This window comes from Spermophilus citellus (genome assembly GCF_964194105.1).
Source record: "Spermophilus citellus genome assembly, chromosome: 9".
In the NCBI taxonomy this organism is placed as follows: domain Eukaryota; kingdom Metazoa; phylum Chordata; class Mammalia; order Rodentia; family Sciuridae; genus Spermophilus; species Spermophilus citellus.
This window is the reverse complement of record NC_138191.1, coordinates 62,440,840-62,463,839: the sequence shown is the minus strand read 5'-3', so window position 1 is coordinate 62,463,839 and position 23,000 is coordinate 62,440,840. Positions and strand designations below refer to the sequence as shown.

Sequence of the window (23,000 nt, the reverse complement as noted above, 5' to 3'; positions counted from 1 at the left end):
GTGCTTTGTTTTCCTCAATCTCTTCTGAAAAATTTCAGGCAATGCTTCTAGTACTCTCTCCACATTTTAAAAATTGATCCATTATAGATGTACATAATAATGGTATTCATTGTTAAATATCTGTACATAATAATATATTTGAGTCTATTTAACTCCACAGCACTCTTCTTTACCTACTCAGTTTGACTTATTTTGCTTATAATAATGGTCTCATGTTCTATTCATTTTTCTGCAAATGAGATTCATTTTTATGGCTAAATATACCTCCAGTGTGCATTTATTCATTCATTTGTTGATGGATACTCAGGCTAGTTCCCTAATTTGGCTATTATGAACTGTGCAATTATCAATATGGTTCTGGGTGTATCACTATAGCATGTTAACTTTAATTTTTCAGGGTAAATATTGAGAAGTGGTATAGCTGGCTCATAGAGTGGTTCCATGTCCAGTCTTTTGAGGAACCTCAATACTGATTTACAAAGTGATTGAACTAATTTACTATCCCACCATCAGTTAAAAGTGTTCCTTGATTTCTACACTCTCTTCAGTCTTTATTAGCATTTGTGTTCTTGATTTCTGACTGGTATGTGATGAAATCTCAGTGTAGCTTTGATTTGCATTTCCATAATTGAAAATCTTGTTGACCATGTTTTCATGTATTTGTTGACCATTTGTATTTCTTCTTTTTTGAAGTGTCTGTCTGGTTCATTTGCCCATGTATCAATTGTTTTTTGTTTGTTTGTTTGTTTGTTTTTTAGTTTATATATTCTGGATGTTAATCTTCTGTTGGAAAATTAGCAAGGAAAGATTTTTTTCCCATTCTGTAGGTTCTTTCTTCACATTCTTAATTATTTTCTTTTGTGGTCAGAAGATTTTAAATTTGTTGTCATCCCATTAATTAACTCTTGGCTTTATTTCCTGAGCTTTAGGGGGATCTATTGAGGAAGTCATTGCTTATGCTTATATGCTGATGTTTGACCCTATGTTTTCTTATAGGAGTTACATAGGTTTTGATCCAATTCTTAGGTCTTTGATGAATTTTCAGTTGATGTTTGTGCAAGGTGAGAGGTAAGAGTTTCATTTCATTCTTCTACATATGGATAATCAGTTATCCTGGCACCATTTTTTAAAAAGACTGTGTGTCCAGTTTAGTTTTTGGCATCGACATTTGTCAAGGATCAGATGACTGTATCACTGGGTGTTTCTTTCTGTGACTTCTGACCTGTACCATTGCTCTACTAACCTGCTTTTATGCCAGTAACATGCAGTTTTGTTACTGTAGCTCTGTAGCATAATTTAAAGTCACATATTGTGATGCTTCCAGTATTGCTTTTTTTTTTTTTAATTTGCTTACAACTGTTTTGACTATTCTGGATTTTTTATAATTCTAAATGAATTTTCGGACAGTTTTTCTAGTTCTCTGAGGAATAACATTGGTTTTTTAAGGGGGATTGCATTGAATCCATATATCATTTTGGTAGTATGGCAATTTTCACAATGTTCTTATAATTAATTGATTCTGATTATTATAATTAGAATTATTATAATTAATATTAAGTCTGCTGATCCATGAACATGGGAGGTCTTTCTACCTTCTGGGATTTTCTTCAATCTCTTTCTTCAGTGTTCTCTAGTTTTATTGTAGAGGTCTTTTACCTCCTTGGTTAGATTTACTCCAAAGTAATTTTTTTTCTTAGGTTCTTGTGAATGGAATTGTTGTCCTGATTTCTTCTTCAGCCAATTTATTATTGTATATAGGAAATCTATTTATTTCTGTACATTGATTTTGTAAACTGCTAATTTACCAATATATTTATTAGCTCTAGCAGTCTTTTGGTGGAATATTTTAGATCTTCTAGATATAAGATCATATTGTCTGCAAATAGTAATAATTTGACATATTCTTTCCCTGTTTTTATCCGTGGTATTTCTTTCACTTGGTAGGCAACACTTTTTGAGTCCTTCATGGAAATGTCAATAATGTACATAAGTCCTCTATACCAGGACTTGACATGCTACATAATGTTTTTACTTTTAATAACATACAAAATGTAGAAATTAATGTTAAATATTCCACAGGCAGAGAACTGACATGAATGTGGCTTGAATAGCCTTAAGAAAGACTTCAAGATCCTGGGATTCACTGAGTGTCTTTTCTGAGTTACAGGTGACCATGGCATCTGAATCTCCTATGAAGATCCCCATTTGTTTAGTGGAAAACTGGAATGAGCAGCTGACGGTGAATTCAGAAGCCTTGAGGATTCTTGAAAATATATGTCAGCCTGTGGTGGTGGTGGCCATTGTAGGGACATATCGTACGGGGAAATCTTACCTCATGAATCATCTTGCAGGACAGAACTATGGTGAGTGTGGTCCAAGGGCAAGGACAGTTGCTTGGAACCACAAATAGGACAAGCTGATCTCACTTTCTCTAGGGTCATCTTAAGGAAGAGGCTAATCCCTCCCACTAAAGAAAATGTCTAATTCTTACCAGCATATTTATAACCTCTCACCTATCCAAAATCATCGCATCCTTTTGTCCGTTAATAAAGAGCTCCTCAACCTTATCAAAATATCTGCTTCACTGTTGTTCCTGGTGCCATCAACTCTCACCTGCTCAGAGGCTGAGCTCTAACAATCACTCCCTTTTTGCCCCCTGCATCCTTTTGTTGAAGCAATATGGCCATTTGGTGTAGAATGAAAATATTGTTAAGTATGTCCTTTTAAAACAAATGGATGAACAGAAGGATGCACAGTAGGATCCCTCTATATCCAAAATTGAAATTGAAATACCAGTCAATTTTTCTCTATTTATAGCAAATCTTTGATAAATTAATATGCTGCTCTTTTTTCATAGTCTTTTATAATATGCAAACTATAACACAGTACATAAAGCATATGTATACAACATAGTTTATAAATATAAAGTGAAAATTACATGATTACTAACTAGATCAGGGAAGAAAACTTAACCAATATTCAAAAGCCCAAATCATAATCCAACATGGTGGCGGGCGCAGAGAGATCAAGTCTCTGACCTCTTCAGCTGTGCAGGCATAGGGAGTCGTAAACAACCTAAATCTGTTTGCTCAGGATCACTAGGCAATGCTGAGCTCACGTGGAACTGGGGCGAACAGTCTGGGCCTCTCAGAACACACACTGAGCCCGGATCGGCTGAATTCAAGCTCCCGTTCGCCTGCTTCCCACAGACAAACAGCTGTGACTCAGCACTAATCCATCCAGCTGAAACAACTGGTCAGCCCTTCTGATCCTACGGAGGTAAATGCCTACCGAGCCTTCATAGGTAGTGGCCACAGGTTTGAAATGGGGCTTGGGAGAGACAGTAAGGACCCACCCGTTGCATTGGTCACCCAGCAAAGGGAAACGAACTGTCGCCATTTGCAAGAGATACCACCGTGGCAGAGAACTGACGTCATCAGACTGCAGCGGAGGAGATAACTTCATTGAAACCTGCGGCTACAGTGACTTCTTCCCTTCCCTTCTAATACCTTTCCTCCCAAGCATCAAATAAATTTATAGGAGTAAACAGTAACTCAGCAGTCAAAGAGAAGAAGAAGTAACATGAGCAGCTTCAAAAATCAAGGAAGAAAAGGAGTACAAACAATGTAGGACAGCCTAAATATTCAGGAGGACCTAGAGGCATCAGAAAAATGGTCATATAAAGAACTCAAGGAACACCTTAGACAGATGGAATGGAACCTTAAAGAGGATAAAAGACAGCAAAATTCAAGCAGCAAAAGAACACATTGAGAATGAATTACATAAACAGATAAAAGAAGAAGTTAAGCATCTTTATCAGGAGATAGAGATTATAAAAATAATCAAACAATAATTCTAGAAATGAAGGAAACAATAAACCAAATTAAAAACTCAATTGAGAGTATCACTAACAGAGTGGAGCAAGTAGAAGTCAGAACGTCAGATAATGAAGACAAAATATATCATCTTGAAAACAGTCTAGCCAACTCAGAAAGGCTGGTAAAAAATCACGAGAAAAACATCCAAGAGTTATGGGATAACATAAAAAAACCAAACTTACGAGTCATCGGGATAGAAGAAGGTACAGAGATTCAAACCAAGGGAATGAGTAACCTGCTGAATGAAAAAATTACAGAAAACTTTCCAGAAATAAAAAAGGAAACAGATATACAAATTGAAGATGCATACAGGACACCGAGCACACAAAATCACAGTAGACCAACGCCAAGACACATTGCTATGAAGATATCCAATATACAGAACAAAGAGAAAATATTAAAAGCTATAAGAGAAAGGAGACAGATTACATTCAGGGGTAAACCAATAAGGTTAACAACGGATTTTTCATCAGAGACACTGAAAGCAAGAAGGTCATGGAACAATGTATTTCAAACACTGAAAGACAATGGATGCCAACCAAGAATTCTGTATCCAGCAAAATTAAGCTTCAGGTATGACGATGAAATAAAAATATTTCATGATAAACAAAAGTTAAAAGAATTTGCAGCCAGAAAACCAGCATTGCAAAGCATTTTGAGCAAAACACTACACGAGGAAGAAATGAAAAACAATAACCAAAACGATCAGTGGGAAGTGTCTCGGTAAAGACAGAGGGTGAGGGGAAAGATAATCATGGAGAAATAAACTAATTTTTTTAAAAAAAGGATAAATAATCAAACATGGATAGAAGTACAAACCATATATCCATAGTAACTCTGAATGTTAATGGCTTAAACTCTCCAATAAGGAGACATAGGCTGGTATCATGGATTAAAAAAACAAATCCAACAATATGCTGCCTCCAGGAGACACATCTGATTGGAAAAGACATACACAGGCTGAAGGTGAAAGGATGGGAAAAAATATACCACACACATGGTCCTCGTAAGCAAGCAGGGGTGGCCATCCTCATATCGAATAAAATCGACTTCAAGACTAAGTTAATCATAAGGGATAAAGAAGGACATTATATACTGTTAAAAGGAACCATTCACCAACAAGACATAACAATTATCAATATTTGTGCACCAAATAATGGTGCTGCGACATTCATAAAACAAATTTTCCTCAAGTTCAAGAATCAAATAGACCACAAGACAATAATCATGGGTGAATTCAACACACCTCTTTCACCATTGGACAGATCCTCCAAACAAAAGTTGAATAAAGAAACTATAGAACTCAATACCACAATCAATAACCTAGACTTAACTGACATATATAGAATATATCAACCATCATCAAATGGATATACCTTTTTCTCAGCAGCACATGGATCCTTCTCAAAAATAGACCATATATTATGCCATAGGGCAACCCTCAGTAAATATAAAGGGGTGGAGATAATACCATGCATTTTATTTGATCATAATGGAATGAAACTGGAAATCAATGATAAAAGAAGGAAGGAAAAATCCTACATCACATGGAAAATGAACAATATGTTACTGAATGATCAATGGGTTACAGAAGACATAAAGGAGGAAATCAAAAAATTCTTAGAGATAAATGAAAATACAGACACAACATATCGGAATCTATGGGACACAATGAAAGCAGTTTTAAGAGGGAAATTCATCGCCTGGGGGTCATTCCTCAAAAAAAGAAAAAACCAACAAATAAATGAGCTCACACTTCATCTCAAAGCCCTAGAAAAGGAAGAGCAAAACAACAGCAAATGTAGCAGAAGGCAAGAAATAATTAAAATCAGAGCGGAAATCAATGAAATTGAAACAAAAGAAACTATTGAAAAAATTAACAAAACTAAAAGTTGGTTCTTCAAAAAAATAAATAAGATTGACAGACCTTTAGCCATGCTAACGAAGAGAAGAAGAGAGAGAACTCAAATTACTAACATACGGGATGAAAAAGGCAATATCACAACAGATGCTACAGAAATACAGAAGACAATTAGAAATTATTTTGAAAACCTATATTCCAATAAAATAGAAGATAGTGAAGACATCGATAAATTTCTTAAGTCATATGATTTGCCCAGACTGAGTCAGGAGGATACACACAATTTGAACAGACCAATATCAATGGACGAAATTGAAGAAGCCATCAAAAGACTACCAACCAAGAAAAGCCCAGGAGTGGATGGTATACAGCGGAGTTTTACAAAACCTTTAAAGAAGAATTCATACCAATACTTTTCAAGTTATTTCAGGAAATAGAAAAAGAGGGAGCTCTTCCAAATTCATTTTATGAGGCCAACATCACCCTGATCCCGAAACCAGACAAAGACACCTCAAAGAAAGAAAACTACAGACCAATATCTCTAATGAACCTAGATGCAAAAATCCTTAATAAAATTCTGGTGAATCGAATACAAAAACACATCAAAAAAATTGTGCACCATGATCAAGTAGGATTCATCCCTGGGATGCAAGGATGGTTCAATATACGGAAATCAATAAATGTTATTCAGCACATCAATAGACTTAAAAATAAGAACCATATGATCATCTCGATAGACGCAGAGAAAGCATTCGACAAAGTACAGCATCCCTTTATGTTCAAAACATTAGAAAAACTAGGGATAACAGGAACTTACCTCAACATTGTAAAAGCTATCTATGCTAAGCCTCAGGCTAGCCTCATTCTGAATGGAGAAAAACTGAAGGCATTCCCTCTAAAATCTGGAACAAGACAGGGATGCCCTCTATCACCACTTCTATTCAATATAGTTCTCGAAACACTGGCCAGAGCAATTAGACAGACGAAAGAAATTAAAGGCATAAAAATAGGAAAAGAAGAACTTAAATTATCACTATTTGCAGATGATGTGATTCTATACCTAGAAGACACAAAAGGGTCTACAAAGAAACTACTAGAACTAATAAATGAATTCAGCAAAGTGGCAGGATATAAAATCAACACGCATAAATCAAAGGCATATCTGTATATCAGCGACAAAACTTCTGAAACGGAAATGAGGAAAAACACTCCATTCACAATATCCTCAAAAAAAAATACTTGGGAATCAACCTAACAAAAGAGGTGAAAGACGTATACAATGAAAACTACAGAAACCTAAAGAGAGAAGTAGAAGAAGATCTTAGAAGATGGAATAATATACCCTGTTCATGGATAGGCAGTACTAACATCATCAAAATGGCAATATTACCAAAAGTTCTCTATAGGTTTAATGCAATGCCAATCAAAATCCCAAAGGCATTTCTTATAGAAATAGATAAAGCAATCATGAAATTCATATGGAAAAATAAAAGACCCAGAATAGCAAAAGCAATTCTAAACAGGAAGTGTGAATCAGGCGGTATAGCGATACCAGATTTCAAACTATATTACAGAGCAATAGTGACAAAAACAGCATGGTACTGGTACCAAAACAGGCGGGTGGACCAATGGTATAGAATAGAGGACACAGAGACTAATCCACAAAGTTACAACTATCTTATATTTGATAAAGGGGCTAAAAGCATGCAATGGAGGAAGGAGAGCATCTTCAACAAATGGTGTTGGGAAAACTGGAAATCCATATGCAACAAAATGAAGCTGAACCCCTTTCTCTCGCCATGCACAAAAGTTAACTCAAAATGGATCAAGGAGCTTGATATCAAATCAGAGACTCTGCATCTGATAGAAGAAAAAGTTGGCTCTGATCTACATATTGTGGTGTCGGGCTCCAAATTCCTTAATAGGACTCCCATAGCACAAGAGTTAATAACAAGAATCAACAAATGGGACTTACTTAAACTAAAAAGTTTTTTCTCAGCAAGAGAAACAATAAGAGAGGTAAATGCGGAGCCTACGTCCTGGGAACAAATTTTTACTCCTCACACTTCAGATAGAGCCCTAATATCCAGAGTATACAAAGAACTCAAAAAATTAGACAATAAGATAACAAATAACCCAATCAACAAATGGGCCAAGGACCTGAACAGACACTTCTCAGAGGAGGATATACAATCAATCAACAAGTACATGAAAAAATGCTCACCATCTCTAGCAGTCAGAGAAATGCAAATCAAAACCACCCTAAGATACCATCTCACTCCAGTAAGATTGGCAGCCACTATGAAGTCAAACAACAACAAGTGCTGGCGAGGATGTGGAGAAAAGGGTACACTTGTACATTGCTGGTGGGACTGCAAATTGGTGCGGCCAATTTGGAAAGCAGTTTGGAGATTCCTGGGAAAGATGGGAATGGAACCACCATTTGACCTTGCTATTGCCCTTCTCGGACTATTCCCTGAAGACCTTAAAAGAGCATGCTACAGGGATACTGCCACATCGATGTTCATAGCAGCACAATTCACAATAGCTAGACTGTGGAACCAACCCAGATGCCCTTCAATAGATGAATGGATAAAAAAAAATGTGGCATCTATACACAATGGAGTACTATGCAGCAATAAAAAATGACAAAATCATAGAATTTGCAGGGAAATGGACGGCACTAGAGCAGATTATGCTTAGTGAAGCTAGCCAATCCCTAAAAAACAAATACCAAATGTCTTCTTTGATATAATGAGAGCAACTAAGAACAGAGCAGGGAGGAAGAGCAGGAAGAAAAGATTAACATTAAACAGAGACATGAGATGGGAGGGAAAGGGAGAGAAAAGGGAAATTGCATGGAAATGAAGGGAGACCCTCATTGCTATACAAAATTACATATTAGAGGTTGTGAGGGGAATGAGAAAATAAACAAGGAGAGAAATGAATTACAGTAAATGGGGTAGAGAGAGAAGATGGGAGGGGAGGGGAGTGGGGATAGTAGGGTATAGGAAAGGTAGCAGAATACAACAATTACTAATATGGCATTATGTAAAATTGTGGATTTGTAACTGACGTGATTCTGCAATCTGCATTTGGGGTAAAATTGGGGTTTCATAACCCACTTCAATCTAATGTATGAAATATGATATGTCAAGAGCTTTGTAATGTTGTGAACAACCAATAAAAAAAATAAAATTAAAAAAAATTAAAAAATAAACAAAAGCCCAAATCATATCCTCTCGCACTGTCACCAAAGCTCAAAATATTTTGGTTTTCAGGGTACACTCTACTCTTGCTTGTAAATAATGGTTCTGTAGTCTATTATGCAGTCTACAAAATTCTTAGTTCAGCCTTCTTTTGACTTTTATATAAAAGGGACTTTGATGTGTGAATTCTTGTTTGTCTTGCTTCTTTTGCTCAAGAAGAAGTTTATGAGCATCCTCTGTTGTAACACATATCTCTAATTTGTTTTAAGTACTTTATAGTATGCTTATGTCTGAGGGTACCACAATTTATTTATCCATTTGTTGTTGATGAGCAGTGGTGTTATTTCCATGATTTATCTTTAATGAATAAGGTAGTTATAAATATTCTCATATTTATATCCTCTTGCACATGTACAAAAACTTCCCTACTTCAACAACTAGCTGAACTCAACTTGAATCCAGAGGACACTGCAGCTCTCCCTGGTGAGATAAAAATACACAGGGAGACAGCACAGGATGATAGAGTTTACATTAATTCTTAATGTGAAGTCTTTGAGCACTTGAAACAATAATGTGAATTTGGGGTACAAAGTGTTTTTTGAGAAAGATAACACTTGGATTATTTATCCTTGTGAAATAGTAGCGAACACTGTCCTTGTTCAACACTGTACATTCCTACAGATTTAACGCCTGTAAACCCTGGCAGCTTTACCTCTCAGGTGTCACTCTATGTTGTCTTCTCCTCTTTCTTCCCCCAGGGCTCCACAGTGAGGGCTGAGACCAAGGGAATCTGGATGTGGTGTGTGCCTCACCCCAGAAAGCCAAACCACACCCTGGTTCTCCAGAGGTCCTGGGGGATGTGGAAAAGGTGAGGCAGAGAATTCTCTGGGCTCTTGATTCGTGTGCAATTCAATTGGTCACCTCCGTCCAACATCTGTGACATATTTTTATACCTGCAATCCAATTATGAATAATGAGACTAAATTACATTTCCTTGAATTTCTCTAGCAACCTAAAATACTTTGGTTGTTTGATTCATTTGTTTTTTGCTGACAAGAACAATTTTAGGAGAGACAGTTTATATGGGGGTTCATGATTTCAGAGAACTTGGTCCATAGATAACTGGCTCCATTCCTTGGAGCTTGAGGTAATACAGACCATCATGTGTAAGAGTGAGGCAGAGGAAAGTGGCTCACAGGATGATCAGGAAAAAAGGAAGAGACTCCACTTATCAGATACAAAATGTACTCCCCAAAGGCATGCCCTTAGGAACCCTCCTCCTCCAGCCACAACCTACCCACCTTCAGTCACCACTCAGTTAATCCCCTCAGGGCATTGATTCACTGACTGGGTTAAGGCTCTCATAATTCAATTATTTCTCCTCTGAACCTTTTTGCATTGTCTCACACATAAGCTTTTAGGGAACACCTCACATCCAAACCATTACTTTGGTAAATTAGGACAGGTCTTCTCTTTTTAATACTGGGATGTACAATTTAATTTAATAAATACACACCAAACAGCAGAACCACTGGCTGACTCAACAACTTGTAACTGGATTTGAGTAGGATCTGGATCTCTTTTAAAGCCTTTTAAGTCTTGCCATTAATCTCATTAAGTCTGGCCAGTTTTCACTCTGGCCTGCACACTCACTGCTTCAGTGAAATAAGAGAACTCTGTGCTCTACAACTGAGGCTTGCTGCTGCTGGTCCTTCCACTTGCTGGACCCCTGCATATTCTACAGCTCTTTAAAAAACAGCTAATAACTTCTTGCTCTGAATCCCCAGAGCAATTATTTACATTCATGGACCTCCCCACCCCACTCTCCACTGTGTTTCTTTTTCTCCCTCTCCCTCCTTCTACCCTCCCCTCCCTCCCTCTCTCTTCCTCTCCCTCACCCTCACCCTCTCCCTTTCCCTCCCTCTCTCCCTTCCTCTCTCCCTTCCTCTCTCTTTCTTTCTGTAAAATAATTTTTGTTCCCTCTCCTCACAGATTATCATTTGGTCTGTGTTTATATGTATTATGTGTATCTGCGCCTCCATAAAGTGATATTCCTGTGAGCAGAGACTGTCAGAACTTTGTATCTACAAAACCAAATGCAGGGTGTGGCATTTTGTCAGATGTCAAAAAAAGTGTTGTTCAACTTAATTGAAAAGTGACTGCATCCTTACTACAGCCATGATGAAGATGAAATTTGTCGTGAGTTATTGCACACTTATTTTGAGTCACCTACAATGTTTTAGGTATTTCATTAATTATTTTATGCACATTGAGAATGACTTTCATTTATCTTCATAGTTACACAAACTAATATTGAGAGAGACGAATATCAATATCAATAATGGGATTTAAATTTAGCATTATCTTAAAATTTTGTTATTTCACCTATATTCAGAAAGAGTAAAAGAAAGAATGAATAACTTTAAATGAATGAATGAATGATGAGTGGACTTCTAAGTTCTTCTCTCGTGTGCTTCCTGGGGTGACCATAAGAATGACTCCTGGATCTTTGTCCTGGCAGTGCTTCTTAGCAGCACCTTTGTCTACAAGAGCATGGGCACTATTGACCACCAAGCCCTGGAGCAGCTACAGTATCCTTCCAAGAACCAATCAGTCATGTCTTATCGAGGGAGGTTAAGAGAATAGCAACCGAGACTGTTCCTTCTCTCTTCTAACTTGATTGTCTTGGTTGAGTAAGAGTAGACCCTGGAAAAAAGAGGAATGTTTATAAAACTTATTGCTAAGTGATCTGGAAATTGTGGTGCTTCTCATTCCTTAGCTAAGACCCCAGCTATGTGACTGAACTAACACAACTAATCAGGGCAAAGTCTGACCCCACACCAGATGAAGTAGAGGACTCCTCTGAGTCTGTAAGTTTCTTTCCAGACTTTGTGTGGACTGTTCGAGATTTCATGCTGGAGCTGGATTTGGATGGACACCCCATCACAGAAGAGGAGTACCTGGAGAACGCCTTGAAGATGATTTCAGGTATCCAAGGTTGGCCTTGGTGCAGGGAGGTTCAATAAAGAAGTGGGATCAACTAAACCCTGACTTTCATTGCTCAATATACCTGTTTATTTGAGACTGGATTGAGGCCCTTGCTAGTGGTGATTGATGATTGACAAGTGACCATGATTTTCATATTTATTTAAAAAAAAATCTCCAGAGGCTAAGGTTTATATTTACTAAGGAAATTTAGGGCTCAGTGTTGTACCCATAATTTTAGAATAATTAGCACCATGAAAAATAATGAGGATTACAATCAATGCTACCACTTCTAAGGCTCATATATTTGTTACTTATGAAGTGTAACTGGTCCTTGTATTTTGAGGAAAAGAGCTTATCAAACTAGAAATGAGTAAACCTACAATCACAGGAAATGTAAGAACCTACTTTAAAAATATTTCACTCATTATTCTAAAGTATATAGTAACATTCTTCAGAGAAAAGACGTTTGTATAATGAATCGTTCATGGGGGAAAACAGTGATACATAATTCCAGGATTACTGGAGTTTGGGTCCCCTTCATTTTATCTTTAGACAACATCACTTCATTTATCCCACAGACTTACATTATACTATTATACATTATACTATTACATTATACTATTATACACTTACACATTATACACTTACATTATACTATTATATATTAATATTATTATACTTACTATTATATTATAAATTTATCACATGAGTATATTTAGCAGAGTACATGAGTACTGGTACTTATCAATACTCAAGTTTATAATAGTATACTTACTATTATATTATAAATTTATCACACGAGTATATTTAGCAGAGTACATGAGTACTGGTACTTATCAATACCCATGTTTATAATAGTATACTTACTATTATATTATAAATTTATCACACGAGTATATTTAGCAGAGTACATGAGTACTGGTACTTATCAATACCCATGTTTATTCATTCTTTGAACTAACATCTATTTTGAACAGCAGATTTATACCAGAAAATCTCTGTAAGACAAAGTCAAGTGCAATATAATCTGACATCAAGAAGTACACATTACATTGAAATTCACTTTACTTTGGACTTTTCTGCTGAGGGAAATTCTAGACATAATTATGGGGTGTAGATTTTGGGCTTGGATTGTGAACCATTTTTCTCTACAGTTATGGGTATCATCTGTCCTCCTCATGTTACTTTTCCCAGGAACATCTTGGCCTGATTTCTAGTATTATTTTACTGAAGAGCCCACATCTTATTTATGACATGGGATTAAATTATCATAAAAGTCTTACTGACAAATTTTTGGGATTAATCAGTCATTTCAAACTTTTAATAAATAATTTATCTGCCACTACACAAGGGTTAAGGAGAGAATTTATAGGTTTCTTCACTAGAGATGAGTGTCTCTACAAAAGTACTTCCTTGACTCTCAGTTCTGATAAAAAAAAATGATGTTCAAGTTAACTGAACACTGCTTTTTTATAATTGAATAATGGAAGATCAGTGGCTTGGGAGCTGCAGTTAAGCAAAGATTCAAGATTCTTAGAAAAGTCCTCAATCCCTTTTCCTACAGGCTTGTCTACTCAATGAGTGTTCTTTTACAGGGAAGAGTGAAAAAATCCAAAATTCCAACAGGGCTAGAGAGTGTATCAGATGTTTCTTTCCAAAACAAAGGGCTTTGATTTGCCTGTTATCCCACATTGATAAAGTTCCACAAAACCAGCTGGAAAGGAATTTTCAGGTGCAATTAAAAAACTTCTGTTCCTATGTCTTCACCAATGCAAAGACCAAGACCCTGGGAGGGGGAATCATTGTGACTGGAAATCCTGAGTTTCTGTTGTCCCAAAGCATGTCTCTGGGGAGTTCAGCATGTATGATAATATTGTGATTCTTTTGTGAGTTTGTCAGTAATTCTATTTGCTTCTGTAAAGGCATGTGGAGAAGCAGACATTCATGCCACACACAGAAATGCATTTTTCTTAAAGTTTTTATATCTGAGGACTAGTTGAAGCTTAACACATTTCATTCAATTAGTACACTAAGGGTACCATCAGAAGCTACTACTAAAGAAAGAAAATCTGTAAGTTGAGGGAAAGTTCCATAGGATTAAATGTTTCCCTGTGAGAATATACAAGATATTTCATGAATTGAAACTAGTCAGAAAAGAATCAGCAGGTCATGAGTCCCATGCCAGCTCATTGTGTGTTTGAGAAACAAATTTAAACAGCATTGGTTTCAGGAGCATGTGTTCTATGCAATCATGAAGTCCCGACGTAGAGATGGGCCTACGCTTGTTTCCAAACTCTATGTTGCTTTCTGTAAACTTTTGATGATATTTTTTCATTTTTATTTTAAATCAAGACTCACAAATTATGTAATTTACTTCCTCTAATAAATTCTTTTTCATTAAAAAAAAACTCTTGGTTTCAATCTGTAATTGTGTAATGGGGCGAATGTGAGAACTATAAAAGGAGTGTATTGGAAAAACAATATTATTAAATAGTGATTTATTCTTGGAGGACACAAAAAAGAAAAAGTAGTAAGTACACTAGAAGAAGAAGAAAACATGAGATAAACAGTGTTTTTGTGATTTTTTAAAAATAATGCCAGTACTTAAAGCTTATAAAAATGACGAGTAAGATTTTTCATATACTCCATGTCACTCAGGGTTGGGGACTCTGGTGGAAACCTACACAAATGCATCAACAAAGAAACCATTCCTTGCTTGAAGAATGCAGTGACCACTCTGGCCCAGCGTGAGAACTCAGCAGCTCTGCAGAAGGCAGCTGACCACTACAGTGAGCAGATGGCCCAGCGGATGCAGTTCCCCACAGACACACTCCAGGAGCTGGTGGAGGTGCACACAGCCTGTGAGAGGGAACCATCACAGTCTTCATGGAGCACTCCTTCAAGGACGACAAGCAGGAGTTCTAGAAGAAGCTGGTGGTAATTGTCTTTTTTATTCATCCTCCCTGATTCCTCTTCTTCTGTAATGAGACTTGGACTCTTTAGATTCCAGAGTTTGCATCATTCTCATCATAGAAAGAACTTTGTGTGTGTGTGTATGTGTGTGTGCAGCTGAGCTCTTCACAATACTGTGCATTCTTTCTATAAAAGATGGCACTTAATTTTGTATTGCTGCAAAACAAATTATCAAGCAATTAGTAGATTAAAGCAAAATGAATGTGTTAGCTCACAGTCAGATGTCTGCACAGGATGTGTGAGTGCTCTGCTCAGCACGCCACCCACTTAAAATAAGGACTCAAATTGCCTTAGTTCTCACCTTGGTGCTCTGGGGAAGACTTCTCCACTTTCAAACAAGCAAGCACCCATCAAAACCTTCTCTAGCCTCTCTGATTTCCTCTTATGCCACAGTAGGAGAAAACTGCTTTTAAAAGTTTGCGTGATTAGATGATGTCCTATGGAGTACTCTCCATTTTTTAAAGTCAACCTGTGCTGTGTAACACATTAGAACTATAGAATTAATCCCCATCATATTCACAGGCCCAGGGATAAGGCGGGGTGTGAACACCAAGGGAGAAACTGGGACTGCCTAATTCTGCTGACTAGAGGCCACCTTCACTGGAAGTTTGACTTTCAGTCTATCTAGAACTGACACAACACTGACAAAAATCTCTTAGGAAATCTAGTGGATTGTAATTTGCAAGTACAAACAATCAAAATATTTAAACTCTCAGTGAAAGAATTTATGAAGGGTTCAAAATTCTTTTCAGAATGCACTCAACTCATTCCTTGGGGAATTATTTGCCATGTATATAATTTCAATGACAGCAACCCATATTTCCTGACAAATTTACTTCTAGTCCAAATTTAGCTTTTTATTGGTTACTTTAGTGTTTGTGTCTTCATTAATACCACAGCTGAATAAACCATCAAGTTTATGTTTTCCAGCTCTATCATTTTACAGAGATTGGAGTTGACCCCAAGGGAGTTAAGGCAATTTTCCGTTGCACGGAGAATTGACCAGACCTGGGACTGAGGCACGTCTCCTGGCTGCTTTCCATGTCCCAGACCACTCTGAGGTTGTCAGACTGCTTCTTCCAAGAGGATCTCAATTAGACTTTCCTTCTAACAATTTCTTTTTATCTTATTCCTCTACATTTCCCTTCCAGGACACCATAGAGAGAAAGAAGGAAGCTCTTTTGCTGCAGAATGAGGAGGCATCCTTCAAATTCTGTTGGGATTGGCTGATGCAATATTTAGCACCCCTAATGCAAAGCATTTCAAGAGGAGCATTCTCTATTCCTGGAGGCCACAGTCTACTCAGGAGCAAAGGGTAGGGGGGTGGAACAGAGCTACAAGGTAGTGCCCTGGAAAGGAGTAAAGGTAAGGAATAAGGGGATTGGGGGGACAGCCAACAGAGTGTGGTCAGAGGGTCTGTGTTGTTCTTTTGCAAACTCTAAGCTCACAGAACCATTTATGAAACAAAGGCAAAGAATGGCAATATGTTGACATTTATGTCATTTTATATTCGCTACCCATTAGACGCTCTTAGATAAACTGAAAATAGTTCTTCCCAGAGAGGATTTAGAACCAGGAATTCAGGTGAAACCAACCATTTCTTTTATTTATCAAGAATGGTAGTTTTTTAGGCCAAGTAAGAAGATACAATATGAAGGGAATAACTTGGTTCTCATGAAATGTATCATACTTCAAGTGGGTAAAATAATATTCAACAGGATATGGTGTATTAACACTATTTTTTAATGGTAACTGGGTGTGTGCTGATTGATAGTAACATTGAGGATGATGAGGAGCAGTTGTTAACACACATTGAACATTCACTTCCTATACCAGGTACAGTTTTAGGTCATTTCTTGCATTATCAATTTAATTCTGAGAATCATGTAAACTAGGTGCTACTTTCTTCCTATGCAGTAATGAAATGTAATGCATGAGGATCTAATAAGTGGCTGAAGATCATACAATCAGCCAGTGACAGAGCTGATAGGGCAGCCTTTAGAAACTCTGAATTCTTTTCTTCTTTTAGAATTCTCCTGCTGTTTTTCATGATGGCTGCAATACTTCACATCCCCCCAGCTGTTCTACAAGGTTCCCTTTTCTCTACATCTCAGCAACTTCTGTTCTCCTTTGGCTTATTGATAATAGGCATCCTTACAGATGTGCTATGATCTCATTGTGGTTTTCACTTGTGTTTCACTGGTATTAGTGATGTTGAGCACTTTTACAATTATCTGTTTTGCATTCGAATTTCTTCTTTTGAAAAATGTCTATTCAGGTCATTTCCCCACTTTTTAATCAGATCATGTATTCTGTTTTATTTTTTACTCTTACATTGTTAGGAGTTTCTAATATACTTTGGAATTAACCTTTTATCTTATGAATGGTTTGCAAATATTTCTCCTGTTGTACATATTGTATTTTTCATTTTGTTTATAGTATTTGAGCAGCGAAAAAACTTTAGATTGATGCAGTCTCACTTACTTATTTTATTTTTGCTTTTGTTGCCTATGCCTTGATTTTAAATCCGAGAAATCATTGAGAAGGCAAATGTCAAAGGGTTTTCCCCCTAATTTTTTTTTCTAGGAGTTTTTCAGGTTTAGGTCTTATGTTTAAACCTTTAATGAATTTTAGTTTATTTTCACATAAGGTATAAGACAATGGTTCAATTTCATTCTTTCCTGCGTCTTTATTCTGTTCTATTGGTATTTGTGTTGGTTTTTATTCCAATACCATGCAGTTGTGATTAGTAAGTAATACAACTATATATATCATATATGCAACAGAACATTATTTAGTTATTAAAAAAAAGTCCTGCCAATGATGACAACGTGAATTAACCTAAAAACATTTTACTAAAGGAAGTGAGTCAGACACAGAAAGACAAATGCTGTATACTTCACATTCAGTGGCACCATAACATGCAGCTGTAGATGAGTACGTCCTGAACAGCAGATGTATAAATGTGACTGTAGACAAAATAATCAGTTGTGTACCTTAATGCTACTAAGAGAGTCGACCTCATCATTCTCATGAATATAGAAAATGTAACTGTGATGTAATCAATATGAAAATTGGCTTGATTGTAGGAACCATATACCAATGTAGACATATATCAAACATAATGTTATATACCTGCTATGTATACAATTTTTATTTGTTAATCTCAGCAAAGATAAAAAGAAGTCAGAAGGCAGCCTAGAAAAGTTAAGGGGTACAATAGTTGGGAGATACTAGTCAAGGAAACTCTTTTCTTCTTTTGGAATCTTCCTCCTGGGATCCTAGTAAAGAAAGGCTAGAACAGAGAAAAACAGATGTGCACATACCACAAATAATGGAGGGGGCATGTGTTTGTAGACCTACTCCCACATCTGACCAGGGCTGCAACCTGGGGTTGCAACCTGCAATTGAGGAGCATTCATGGGAAAGGAGGCTGGGAACCTAGGAAGGAGGTTTTCACGTCTCAACAGAAAGCATGAACTTCTGTTGTTCCACAGAAGGAAAGAAATCACTGTGGAGCCCTAATTAGAAGGACACAAAATTTAGAGTCAGTTTTATGGTTTTATTGAATACTACCATTCTCATCTAAAGACCAGATTTTTGATGCCTAAAGAGTTTTTGTTCCTTCTTGTTTCCCCAGGCAAAGGAGGTTCTCCAGAGCTTCCTACATCCACTGTCTGCCATAGAAAATCCATCCTGCAGTCAGATGAAGCCCTCACTAAGGGAGAGAAGGCCATAGCAGGTATAGGAGAGGTCATAGCTCTCAGGGGGTGGGGAGGTTCCTGCACAGATCTTGACTGACTGGACAAGAAAACCTTCCTAAAACCAGAAGCTTCCTCCTGCTATGGAGCACAGGCTCTGCTAAATCTGAGAGCAAGAGGGGAGTCTGTCAAATAGCTCTCCATCACATTTGTAAACATATACTCTTGCAATCATGGCTAATGGGCTAATTGAGAGATTTCCCTCTTGCCTTTTCTGAAATCACCTTGGTGTGCTAACCTAGGAAGCTAGAATGCAAGCCTGTTGTTTTTTCTCTCCTTCTAAAATCTTTGTGGAGCAGATGAGTGGGCCAAGAAGGAGGCAGCTGAGAAGGAACAGGAGCTTCTAAGACAGTAGCAAAAAGAGCAGCAGGAATGGATGGAGGCCCAAGAGAGAAGCTTCCAAGAAAATATGGAACAGCTTAAGGAGAAGATGGAGAGAGAAAGGGAGAACATTCTGAGAGAGTTGGAAAGGGTGCTGGAGCACAAGCTGAAGGTGAGTCTCTACAGGGCCTGGCAGGATGTGACAGACACTGCCTGATTTCTCAGGATGGGATGGGACAAAATGTTAGATGCAGACATCATTCCAAAGGGACACTCAAAAGGTAAATGTTTCACTGACACAGACACCTCAAGTGCACCTGATCCTAATGAAGCCTATAAATCTAGGAGACTCCAGCACTCTATGTATTGATAGGCTTTGGAGGGTACAAATAATAATCCCCAGGGTAGTAGATTACTCTTTGTTGAGATTATGTGCCCCAATTGAGGACGATTCTGGCACAACCATCTAAGAGACCTAAAGTAGATCTTTCTGGTCTGTATGCATCAGATTTGGCCTCATATAAAATAAGGACAATGAAAGATCAGAAATCGTTCCACTTGCTTCTGTGTCTTCCTGGTTCATCCATATTAGTGCCATTAAGAGTAGCCAGAGGATTCATGATAGGAAATTATAAAATGAGCCATCTTTTATTTTAATAACATTTTACTATGGGTCCTTTTAAAGGAGATTGTGTCATATCAGTTTTATTCAAGAAAAATTTAAAGATAAAAAATAGTTATCAAAGAATATGAGTTTATTTCGAAGAGAAATTATTTTTATTGAATTGAAGAAATAAGAAACAATAAAGACAATATGAAATGATTTCTAAAAAAGGCTTAAGTAAAGCAAAAAGCTAAATATCAATGTGAAGAAAATATTTGCAATTCATATTTAATCATGAAGGTTTTTAAGTCATGTTGAGCTCTTGTGGAAAATGACCAACAACCACATTGTTTAAATAGAAAGAAACATGAAGAAAATTTCCTTTATACTAAAACTAATGCACAAAATAAAACTGTGAAGCACATAGTTTTGCCTTCTAAATGGGCAGTGAAGAACAGTTTTAGTAATATACATCAAAAATTAAAATGCACATACCTCTGATCTAGCAATTGCATATACAGGAAATTCGCTTATGTGTCTTTTTTACCCAATTGTAAATGATTTTTGTAGTGGTTTACTTATTTCAGTGTCATGATAATTACAAAAGACTGGAAGCAACTGAAAGTCCCTGTGTCAGGTACTGATAAGGGAAATAATAGGACATATTTTCAGAATAATACTCTATAATCATTGTAAAAAGTTGGGGAGTTGTATATGTAGGGGAACATCTCCAAGTTTTAGCATTAATGAATGAAAAATGTAGAAAATGTGAATACTTAATTTATAAAATATTCAATATGCACATATGTTATAACCTACCTGTGGAAAATACAAAACAATAGTGTATATGTCACAATAGGAAGGCACCTGTATAGTTGAGGTGAAAGAAGAGAGCACGACTAACTTTACATCATATATTCTTCCGTGCCTTTAACACTTTGTATGGATTTTCTACATTCAAACAAATACAAGCATAATTGGCAAAACTGAAAATGAAAGAATATGTGTTTGGGAAATTCCCAGGACAGGATGAAAGTGGGTTTAGTACTACTAGAAATAGCAAAAGTCAGCTCCACTAGAAAAGACTGCTCTCAAGAACAAGGAACTAGAAAACACAAGACATTCTGATTTTTTTGGTTTTCATTGTGACCTTTCAACAAGGCCTTAAACGTATATTCCCCAGAATATGATTTTCAAATTAGGTTTAAGGAGAACTGGATCCAAGAGTTGCAACCATTGAATCCTTCTGTCAAGTGTTACCCTGACCTTGATCCCCTTCCATTTTTACTCCAACCCTTTTCCTGTGGATTGCTTTCTCCATGATGGCTTCAGTCTTCAAATCACTCCTCCCCTCTGGAACCACAGCACCAACAGCTACAAAATTAGAACCCTCCACCTATAAGTACAGAGATTCTCTCTTTCCCAGGATCTCTACACACCTCCTAAAAGCTCTCTTGCTAGAAGATCTCATGACTGCCTATCATGATGCATGTGCCTGCCTCTGTGACAGGGAGTTCTGACCACCAGCCCTACTTCATCAGAGTGGAATAGTACCTGGTGGTAAAGGCCATGGGAAAAAGGACAAGAACAAACTCAGCACTTCCACTGTTCTCTGAACTCTTGCCAGCTGAAGAGATTCTGCACACATATCTGCAGTCCTAGGAGTCTGTGACTGATGCAACTTCACAGACAGATAAGACCCTCACTAAAAAGGAAAAGGAGATCAAAGATGAGCAGAGACCAAGAGACTACATACTCAAAAAAAATCTCTTTAAAGTTTAAATATTTGGGTAAAACTGTTACCATTAAACTAAGTAAAAATCACATAGGCTGTCTTGGCTCCTGAAGCCATTTATGAGAATGTTGTATGCAGTCACTAGCTTCATGGCTACCCCATCGAAAAACAGTCGTAGAACATTCCCTCTGTATATTACATGTAACATCATTGCAATGACAAAAACTTTACAAAAAGTTCTTCTGAAGAACCAATCTGCAGCTTTGGGAGGTCCTGCTCTGTGAAACAGTGGGGACAGCAATGGCTAAGTTGTACCACAAACTCTGGCCTTAAATGAGATGGGGCAGAATCCTCTCCAGAGTGTGGTGGAGGAGGCAGCAGGTTCTCACCCTGAGCAGGGCACAGTTGGCCTGAGCTTCCAGGCCTGCCATTCCTCATGCCTTCTTCATAGAAGGGTATCAGGTCCTGTTCCTTCTCTGGCCCATCTCACACTCTAAACCCCACAGACTTTATCATTTATAACAACCCTTGTATCAGTTAACAAATGCTTGTTTATTGATTCACAGACGAATCTCTGAAATCTCCACCTGTCCAGGTAATTCCTCCAGATTAGGGAAATTCACATGCTTGTTAATCACCCCTGGTTATAAACTGGGATCAACATCCAAACACACAGCATGCTGTTTATTGTAATTAGCTGAAGTAAATTGCAGGAATAAATAATATCCCACACAAGTTCCAAGCTGCTATTGTCATCAACTTTTGTCTCTCTAATTTGTGAGCAGGATAAAGCACCTTTTCTAGTTCCAGTGGCTGCCATAACCCAGGTTTCTCTCTCAGTATGAGGCCCAGTACAACCCTTCATTCCAAGCAAACTTGTTTATCTAAACACCATAATGTACATGGTTATGCAAATAACTGATCTGTGCCCAGTTGAATCCTTATATGTCAGTTTTGTACATAGTTACTTCATATTAACCAAATACCAACTGGTCTAACAAGTTAGTGACCAGTTGAAGATTCATACCTAATGTTTCAGAAGTTACCCAGAAATTGTGTCTTCAAATAAATCTTTTCCTTTTTAGGTGGAAAATTCTTCTTTTCTATGCGTATTTCTATTATTAAAAAATACTTCATTAAAAATAAACTCATAATACAGGAAAACTCAGAAAAAAATAAGCAAAACTCACTGACCCCTTCAATTAGCTGACGATTTTGTAAACTTAAGAGTATATATTCTTCTGAGGTTTTATCATGATGAATTTATATGTACTTTTTTTTCCAGATGAAAGCACACTAAATGGACCTAAAAGTAAGTCATTCTTAACCAATATTTCCAAATCTATTTTCAGACAATAAATTTACTTTATCTGGAAACAATTTTAATGGATAGGTGAAAAATTCAGTTCCTTTACATATAAATATCACAGAAAGATTCAATTTTCCCTAGAACTATTTTTGATTTGCTTGAGAGAAACATAAATTTTATTGGTCTGAAGGAAATGCAGCTGATTTCCTAGTATTACACCCTTTTCAAAGTAGCCTGGCCCTACTTTCACTTTCAATCTCACTTATAAGGAGAAATTAAAATTTCAATTTATGTCCTAAAATGGACCCTAGAATTTATTTCAGGGAAAGTCTGGAAATAATTTTGTTGTTTATCATTTACA

The 23,000-nt window shown here is 37.0% G+C and overlaps 1 pseudogene across 1 annotated transcript; it reads left to right on the top strand.

Annotated features, from left to right (window-relative positions):
- Positions 1 to 2,173: 2,173 nt before the first annotated feature.
- LOC308655515 (guanylate-binding protein 7-like) lies at positions 2,174 to 22,391 on the top strand (annotated as a pseudogene). Its single transcript, XR_014024290.1, has 10 exons — positions 2,174 to 2,372; positions 9,707 to 9,816; positions 11,423 to 11,539; positions 11,740 to 11,936; positions 13,532 to 13,798; positions 14,595 to 14,873; positions 16,061 to 16,274; positions 18,550 to 18,651; positions 18,970 to 19,163; positions 21,022 to 22,391. The product of XR_014024290.1 is annotated as a guanylate-binding protein 7-like (transcript).
- Positions 22,392 to 23,000: the final 609 nt, after the last annotated feature.